The sequence below is a fragment of the Mus caroli genome, chromosome 13 (genome assembly GCF_900094665.2).
Source record: "Mus caroli chromosome 13, CAROLI_EIJ_v1.1, whole genome shotgun sequence".
Lineage (NCBI taxonomy): Eukaryota > Metazoa > Chordata > Mammalia > Rodentia > Muridae > Mus > Mus caroli.
Window position 1 is genome coordinate 47,941,556 of NC_034582.1, and position 9,298 is coordinate 47,950,853.

The 9,298-nt window shown below is 46.7% G+C and overlaps 1 long non-coding RNA gene across 1 annotated transcript; it reads right to left on the bottom strand.

Moving 5' to 3' along the window:
• Positions 1 to 235: 235 nt before the first annotated feature.
• Positions 236 to 5,795, bottom strand: LOC110308065. Its single transcript, XR_002379509.1, has 3 exons — positions 5,553 to 5,795; positions 3,640 to 3,738; positions 236 to 1,944 (listed from the first exon to the last, which is right to left on the bottom strand). It is a non-coding gene; the product is annotated as an uncharacterized LOC110308065 (long non-coding RNA).
• Between the last annotated feature and the right edge of the window lie 3,503 nt (positions 5,796 to 9,298).

Below are 9,298 nucleotides of genomic sequence, written 5' to 3' on the forward strand. Positions count from 1 at the left end.
CTCTTTGACTAAGGGGGGAAGAGAGGTACTAAGATGCAATTAGACATGACATGAAGCTGAAAAATGGGATGGCAACGACATTATTTTTTTAGACTAATATTCCAATTTAATTGAACGCAGGACTAGATGGATTTCAAAAGCTTCTTGTCATAGTGACTATTACTATTTCCATAGTTATTATTTTTATAAGCCATCAAAGCCATGGCAGTACCCACCACACAAACACGCTTGTCGACTTTGTCATTTATTGTTTCAATTTTATATTCACAAACAAATATACTTAGATCTAGGTAATACTATTGTGGTTTGGTTAGTAGTGCAGGGTCATGTGTGATGCTCACATTGCTCAAACCCATGATCGATGACGGCCGCTCTCTTGTGGCTTGTGAGTTCGTGTGCAAATTCAAATTTTATGCCAAAGTGCTGGTTTTACTCTGATTTTTACAATAGTGGAAGCTGATGTCAGTCAGTTACAGGTAAACAATTCCTTTTTTTTTTTCTACCCCAGCCTGAACAAAATGAAGCATTTTCATTATGTAAGGCTTCCCTTTTATATTTCAATAAAAAACAAATAAGCAAACAAACTGTGTAACCCTTTTCTTAAACAAAACGCCCAGGGTGTAGATGAAGAAGGAAATGTAATAGGCACATATTTATTTAAATCAAATCCTCGGGTAAGAAATGAAGAATCTGCTGTCTTTACTTAGAAGGCTATGCAAATAGTCATCTGTCAAATTTATAGGTGCAGTTCAACGATGTGCCTCACTGGAAATGAGCGTTTCCACTGCACAGTTTCCAGGGGAAATCAAAGGCTCAGATGTTTCCTTTATCTGTGTCTCTCTTCATTCCACCCATGCTTTACGAATGTCGTCATTCCCAGCCTGACAAATTCACTTCAGAACGTTCCTTAATCCTGCACTAGGATCTGTTCGCGTCCTAGGAAGGCAGTTTTCTCTTTGCGTTCACGTGGTTTAGGCGAGTGTTTTCTGCATTTTTTTTAAACTACCTTCCACTGAGATGGGGTTCAGGCAAATTGTTCACAATCATGGAGTGATTCAGGACTTTGAGATGCTTTACCAGATCAACTGACTTCTGAGAAATGTACTTGCATTCTCAGTGGGAAAGGAACCTGATGACTCCCTTAAGATACTGCTACCTGTGTCCTGGACCACTCGACGCCTGACCCTACCTGCCCTTGTGGGGAGGAGGTGAGATGGAGCAGAATCAATGACACAGACTCCGGGAGCAGAGGAGAAACTCTTCAGAAAGCTCATCTGAGCACTGCTGCAAGCTCATTTAATCCGCTCCACCTATGGCCCATTGGTCCCAAGCAAACATCTCCTCTAAACAGCAGTTCCTGATTGGCTGGCATTGTCTGCAGCAGCAATCCTTGCTCTCTCAGGCAGTCCTCAATTAGGTCCTCCTGCAGGGGATGCTTTTTGTGGCTGTGTGGTCCCCAGCTTTTACACAGAGGTGACTCTGTTGTTCCTGTTACAGATAATGTCCGTTTTTACAAGCTTACCTGGTTGATCTCATGCATAAGGCCCGATTTTCACTGAGAATCCTCTTGTAATGGGAGCAACCGTAGCAGCTAGCTTTTCAGTGTTCAAGAAGGTCGAGATTCTTCTGTGGCTGCATCGTGGTCTTTATTTCTGTCTCAGTTTTGGAATTTTCTTCTGTAACGGGAATGTTCTTTTCCTGGTGAACTTTTCCAACAACACTTTTACCTCCTTTAGGAGTTATCCCAGAAACCATGGGCAGTGGGTCAGGCCCTAGGCCCTAGCTATACACACGCACAGGAAGCAGATCGGAAGGATGCCACCCAGAATGACAGGGCCTATACTTAGCCCTGGCTGTTCTGGAACATACTTTGTAGACCAGGCGAGCCTCAAATCACAGAGATCCTCCCACCTCTGCCTCCCAAGTGCTGCCATAGCTGGCCTCCTTAATTAAAAAAAAAAAAAAAAAAAGATTTTGAGTATTTTCACATAAAGGACTAAAAATTGAATATTTAGGTGTTAACCTTATTTAACCATTTACAATGTATAGACCAAATAAAACACAGCAGTGATAAACAAGGGTAAACTTATGGGTTTTGGTGTTTGGTTTTGTGAAGACGGAAAATAAAATATTCTAGTGGGCTGAGAAGATGGCTCAGCAGTGAAGAGCACGTCTCACTCTTGCAGAGGAGCTGATCTGAGTCCCAGCACGCACACAGTGGCTCACAATCATCTGTAACTCCAGTTCCAGGGAGAATCCAATGCCCTCTCCTGTCCCCTCGAGTACCAGGCACATACATGGCACACACACATACCAGCAGGCAAAACACGCATTAGAAATAATAAAAACTAAAATAAGAATTTGAAACACTCTGATGTTTTACTCTGTATGGCCTGGTTCTTGGGCTGTGTGTAGCGGTTTTCTGGAGCAGTGAGCAGAGTCTTGTTTCTGTACCCAGGGTCTGGGAAGGGTGACCTACCATAGGATGTAAATGATTACTGTGGGAAACCATCTGAACAGACTCTCAATGCACAGCCACTTAAATAAGCCACTTTGCCACGGTCCCCTCCTGTAATACACGGCTGGACACATGTGCCACCACGTAAGGGCTTCTGAACTTGAGGGGAGCTGCATATCCATAGTCCAGGAGTGACTCTATAAAGCAGTTCCCCAAAAGGTGGGTCAGAGAGAGACCTCTCTGGAACACTCTGAGTGGGAACTGCTCCTTGGCTGTTTGGTAGAATTCCTGGTCAAACCATCTGCTCCTGGCACTTATACCATGCTGAGGAGAGAAGCATTTATATCCTCTGTGCTATTTCCTCAGTGGTTTATGGTCTGCTTAGATTCACTCTTCAATTCCATTTTCAGAGGGAATTGTCTGGGTTTTTTTAAAGAGTTTCCTGTTGTTGTTGGGTTATCTCTGCCTCCCTTCCTCCTCTCTCCTGCCACCTTCTTCCTTTCCCCCTCTTAATAGCGTTTTGTTTTTGAGACAGGATCTCAATTTGCAGCCCAAGCTAGCCTCAAACTCAACACCTCTTCTCAGCCTCTTACGTATTAGAATCACAGTGATTGACCACCACCCCTAGCTTTGTGTTTGCTACTTTCTATTGTTTGGGTTTTCTGGGTCTCGTGTAGCCCAGGCTAGCTCAAACTCTCTCCAGGATGACCTTGAACTCCTTGCCTCTATACACCCCCTACCCCCTGTGCTAGAATCACAGGCCTGGGCTGAAGCCCTCCTAGATTCATAGTTGTGTGCCATTTAATCCTCAGTACAGTCTACCTGTGTCTTCCTGGCTGTCCCTAATCCCTGCCCCAAGTCAATCATTTAGTCTTTTGCAGTTGTGTATATGTATGTTCATCTTACATGTATGTGTGTGCACATGTTTGCAGTGCCCCCGGAGGCCTGAAGATTGTAGTTACCGATAGTTGTGAACTGCCATGGGGGTGCTGGGAATTGAGCCTGGCTTCTCTGAAAGCACAGACAGTGCTCTTAACCACTGAGTCATCTCTCCAGCCCCTATGGTAGTCTGTTTGTAATGGTTCATGAAACCCAGTAGATGTGTCAGTCTCTCACGGATTGTACAACAGTGTTCATCTGTATTCAAGTCAAAGGGATCTCGTGTTTGCTGTTTCATTCACCAAGGTTGGACATTTCATCTCTATTCCAAGAATTTATTCTCCTCTAAACTCTGGAGCCCAGTTGTTTTAATTAAACGCTTGACATAAACCCAGGATTATCTGTGAAGAGGAACCTCAGCTGAGAAAACACCTTCATCATTTGCCTGCAGGCAAGTCTATAGGGCATTTCCTGGGCTAATGATTGATGTCGGAGGCCCCAGCTCACTGCAGACGGTGATACCCTCAGGCAGGTTCAATACCCTTATTGAACTTCCTGGGTTCAATAAGAAAGCAGGCTGAGCACGCCTTTGATCCCAGCACTCGGGAGGCAGAGGCAGGCAGATTTCTGAGTTGAAGGCCAGCCTGGTCTTCAAAATGAGTCCCAGAACAGCCAGGGCTATACAGAGAAACCCTGTCTAGAAAAAGAAAAAAGAAAAAACAAAACAAACAAACAAACAAAAAAAAAACAAAAAAGAAAAAAAGAAAGAAAGCAGGCTGAGCAAGCCGTAGGGACCAAGTCAGTGAGCAGTGTTCCTCCACGGTCTCTGCTTCCGTTCTGCTTCCGGGTTCCTGCCTTACCTTCCTTCAGTAGACTGTGACTGAGAGTACGTAAGCCAAATAAACCCTTTCCCCCTAAAATGGTTTTTTGAGCCTTTATCAGAGCAACAGAAGCTCCTAACCAAGACAACTGGTCCAGATGTATCCCAGCAGCTCCAGTGCTTGGATGCTGCATTCTAATGTGTATTTGATAGATCTACTTTTGATAGCCTTGGATTTCTGTATCTCTCTCCCCTGAGAATCCACAGATGCTCCAATGCCGTCTGTAAAATGCTTAGTGTTGTAGACTATGCATGCCTTGTCACCATGCCTCCATTCTCTGTCACACACATAATGAAGGTAAGTACACGGGTGACTGTTAAATCGTGCCACCTAGACAAAGTGACAGGGGAAAGGTCTGCACATAATCGAGGCACAGACTTGACCAAACATTCCCTACCCACAATGGTTGGCTCCACGGGCGTAGAACACACACAGGAGCACAGTTGGTGTCTTTAACTCGGGCACACTGAGAGCATTTTACACTTCCTCACAACCAGAAAGTCAGTTAGAAAAGTCACCTTGTGATTAGCAACTCTGTGAAAAAATAAAGACTTGTGGCAGCGTTTCTTGCTGTCATATTCCATATGTATTAACATTAATTCTTTCGATCCTCTGTGTGTATGTGTGTGTGTGTGTGTGTGTGTGTGACAGAGAAAGAGAAAGAGAGAGAGGGAGAGGGAGGGGGAGAGGGTTCAAACCTGTGCCTGCAACTGTGCCTGTACACAGAGATCCAAAGTGACCAGGTGCCCTACCTCATCATTCGCTACAATATTGTCTTCAAGTAAACAGGGAGCTAGGGTCAGTCAGCCAGCCCCAGAGATCCTCCTGTATCCACCCTTCACAGCTCTGGAGTTAAACCTGGCTTCTGACATGTGTGCCTAGGACTTGAACTTAGAGCCTCATGCTCGAAGGGAAAGCACACTTCGAGAGGGTTGAGCCACCTCTAGCTCCCAGTCAGCCTTAAGACCTGTCTGCTCTCCCTCCATGGAGCTTTTCCACAGGAGCCACCCGCTCTGAGAGAGCTGCTTCTCAGGTCTTCTGCATGAGCGCTGCAGGCCACAGGCATGAGGAGGTGCTCATGCAGACTTGACCAAACGTTCCCTACCCACAATGGTTGGCTCCACAGGTGTAGAACACACACAGGAGCATGTGAGAGTGCCCGGTACCCTCTATTCCCCATTGAGCTCTCCTGAGGCATTCCCTGACCATGGGTGCCAGAGTGTCTGTGAAAATGTCCTGGGCATTCCCAAACTAGGAAATGGCTCTGGGGTAGATGTTTGCCTTCCGTGCTGGTGGTCGCCATTCTGTTCAGCATCACTTTGAAAAGATACAACCTGCTTGCTTGCCTCTGTTCCATAGACACATGGACTAATTCAGTCTTCAGGCAGGCAGGGCCACATGGCCTGGACCAATGGGGCTGTGATACTGAAATGCACAGAAGAGTGGGCGCAGAGCGAGCCTGGGTCTCCCCGAAATGCTGGTATGTAGATTCCCAAGTTGGAGCTTCTTCAGGCTCGTTGTTAGCCAACCATGAGACACAGCTGGTACCAAACAGCCCCTGGTTTCAGTGGCTTAACAGGACAAGGCTTGCTTCTTCCCTTCTATACCCAGTGAGGGTGTTGATCAGCCCATGCCAAGATGATCTTGGTGATGTGCCAAGATTCACATCAAATGAGGTTCACTGTAGCATTACTGTGATGGTATAATTTTTACAACACCCTAAATGTCAGAAAATAGGAGCTAGCGAAGCATATGGCCCACGATAGAATACTGTAATAAATACTTTACAACCAAGAGGAGTGATATATTGAAGATCTTTAGTAGCAGTTGGGGAATTTTTTCCCCCAATAAAATATTGAGCGAGAAAGGCACACTGTGCGATCACTTCTCTTTTTTTGTTTAAAACAACTGACATGCCCACAGAAGAGGGAGTGGTGAGAACCAGAGAGGCGGCTCCAGATGAATGATGAACAGACCATGGGGGGTGGGGGAGGGAGGGGTGAGAGCAAGGGATGGCAGTGGAACGCTGAGAGATGCTCTTTCACGCAGTACAGAAAAGCGAAGACTGTTTTCCAAAGCCTTGGGAGCAGCGGTGGGGATAAGCAAAGACTAGCTTCAGGCAGACCCTGTTGAGCAAGAGGCCTGCTGGGTGAAATCACTGAGCGGGCTCAGTGCCAGCATAACCCTTCTTACTTTCTTTCCCCCAACAATGATCTCAGGTTGCAGCCTCCCTACCAAGGTTGAAGGTGGATAAACAGAGGAGTGCCACTAACCACGCGGATGGACGTCCAAAAGCCTTCTCATGCTGGCTCACGAGGATCTTAGGCGTGGGTTCCGAGACATGCCATAAAACGGCTCAGAGAACTCGGACTGCACGTCCCCAGGAGTTTGAAAACCCTGCCAGACCTTGGTTGTCCAGGAACATGGTGTGCTGAGGGAGGGTGTTGGCTTACAGACAAACAGGACATTTTCTAAATGATCAGGGCCTGTTCCAGGAAAAAGCCTGAGGATTGGAGGTAGGGTGGATCTCGGTGTTTTCAGAAGTGGCCAACGGGTTGACCAAAGCACTCTTCATGTCTCAGTCACAGTGACAAGCTCCAGAGAGTCCACCGTTACCTGTGTGAGGAGCCCCTGCAACTAGAAGGCTCTTCCTTCACCGTCCCGGAGGTTCCTGAGTCACTGCAGTAAGCATCCCTGTCTCTGAACACTCTGGGGTGGAACATTCCTAGGGAGATGCTGAGAAGCCTGAGTAGGAGCCTGTGAATGCCTCAGCAGCTACAAATCACTGATGACCTCCGACTCCTCTGAGCAGCTAAGGGAATAGTAGTGTAGTCGATAGTAATATACGTGCAAAGAGCAGCCATTGCAAGCACTTGCTGCACGTGCAGAGGACCCGAGGCCAGCTCTTAGGATCCACAATGGATGGTTTATAATGCCTGTAACTCCAACCCCACAGTATCTGACATCCTCTTCTGGCCTCTGCAGGCACTGCCCACTCATGTGCACATAGACCCACCCACAGATATATACATATATGCACGTAAATAATTAAAAATAAAATAACTTTTTAAAAAGGAAAGAAATGGACCCTTAATCACATTTAGGGCGCAGAGGGCATCTGAGAGAGAAAAAACAACAAAGGTACCAGGAGAGGAAGCAGCAGGTGGGACTGAGTTAGACTCCGCATAAATCAACATTTCCCATTCGTTACTCATATGATAGATTTCTATTCGGCACACACTGGATGGGTTATCTTAGTTCCTGGGAATTGCATACATCCAGTGGTAATAAAGGCTACCATCCAATGGAGGATAGATTCAAACTACAGGGCTAAGAAGGCCATGGGGACCTGGGCAGGACAGTGAGCTTGAGCTGAACCCTCAATGACAAGAAATTCTGTGCCGTTCAACCAGGAATCCAGCTTGAACACAGTCTGCACATGGCTTCTGGTTGGGAAGAGGTTCCCGGAAAAGGGGAAGGTGACACTGAAACACCCCTGGATGGACTGTCCCATGCTATGTGATAAAGAAGAGTGCTGGCCCGAGAGACATTCATTCCAGGAGATCCCGGTTCTCTGACTACGAAGATATTGAAGGTAGCTTTCTGTCTCCATTTATCTGATTATCCATCATCAAGCAATAGGCATCTTGGTTCAGTCCCATCGTCAAGTTAGCCCTTGCAGAAGCAGATGCCAAGACAGTTTGAAATGCAGGAGATCCCAAGGAACTCTTGGAAGGAGTTGATAGGAGACACGTTGTTCAGAGAGGGAAGTCTTCCCACCAGGATCCAGCCAGAGATGGAGGGTGAAGATTAAGTGTGGGCACCTCATCGGTCACAGCAAAGAAAGAGTCCTCACAGCCCAGTAGGAAGCCTGGTGCAGAGATACCAGACTTTGTCTGTCCTCAGTGGTGTCTGAAGAGGCATAGTTGGACCCTATCTGAGAAGGATGCAACCTCAGGTTGACTGTTGCAGAGGAATGTGGCAGCCGACTGGACTCTTTATGGCAGACCAGTTTGCCCCAACAAAGAGCCAAGCACTGGGACTCTGTGGTGACCTCACAGGACCCACTTTGTTTATTTGTCATCAAAGTGAGGACTGATGCTGCTTGCAAAATTCGGAGGTGTTGACTCAGAAAGATCGTGGTAATAAGGATTTCATCCGTGGTCCCTGCCCAGACGGAGCTCTAGAGGTTTTTGGCAGCTTGGCAGACATCAGGATGAGGGAGAGTTAGCCTCTGTTCCAGACTGTAGTTGTGCTGATACCTGGGAGAGAGACGATCCCATCTCACTGGATCTCAGGGCCCTGCCTGTGCTGCAGCGTCAAAAAGACCGCCTGCTTCTGAATAGAATGCAGGCATGCATGCACAAATGCAGGCTTCCTCCCTGGAATGAAGATTGTTGTGTGTGCCAGTGTCGTGTGACCCTCTCTGCAAATCCCATGGGACATGTGACCCAAGGAACCCTCTGTCCTCTGATTCTGAGCCAGGAGTCTCACCTTCTGCCAAGAAAGTATCTTTTACCCCCATTTGAAAGTGGCAGCTTAACCTGCATGCAGGAAACCACTGGAAGTTTCTTTAGCTTGCAAGCACAGTACGAATCTCAGCTCCTGTTAAGTCAGAATCCCTGGAAGGGTGAGCTGAGCGGAATATGAAATCAGCATCATAATTATGGGTTGCCAGGTTCAGCCAACTGGAGGCCAATGATGCAATTAGGTCTATAACAGTGGCATCTATACTGAGGAGGCACAGAATTTTCCAGGACTGTCCCTAGGCAATACAGGTAGTACCAACTGTTTGCATAGAACTTATAGTGGGCATTTCAAGCAATTAAGAAATGATTTTAAGCCCATGAGATTACATAAATTCGATACAAGTACAAGTTTAAAAAGATTACATTGTAGCATGTGTGTGTGTGTGTGTGTGTGTGTGTGTGTGTGTGTGTGTGTGTTTGTGCGTGCGCGGGCGCAAATACATCATGGTACACATGTGGAGGTCAAAGGACAATTTATGACTTAGTTCTCTTCTACTTCCATGTGGGTCCCAGGAATCGAACTCAGGTCGTCCAGCTTGGCAGCAAGCACC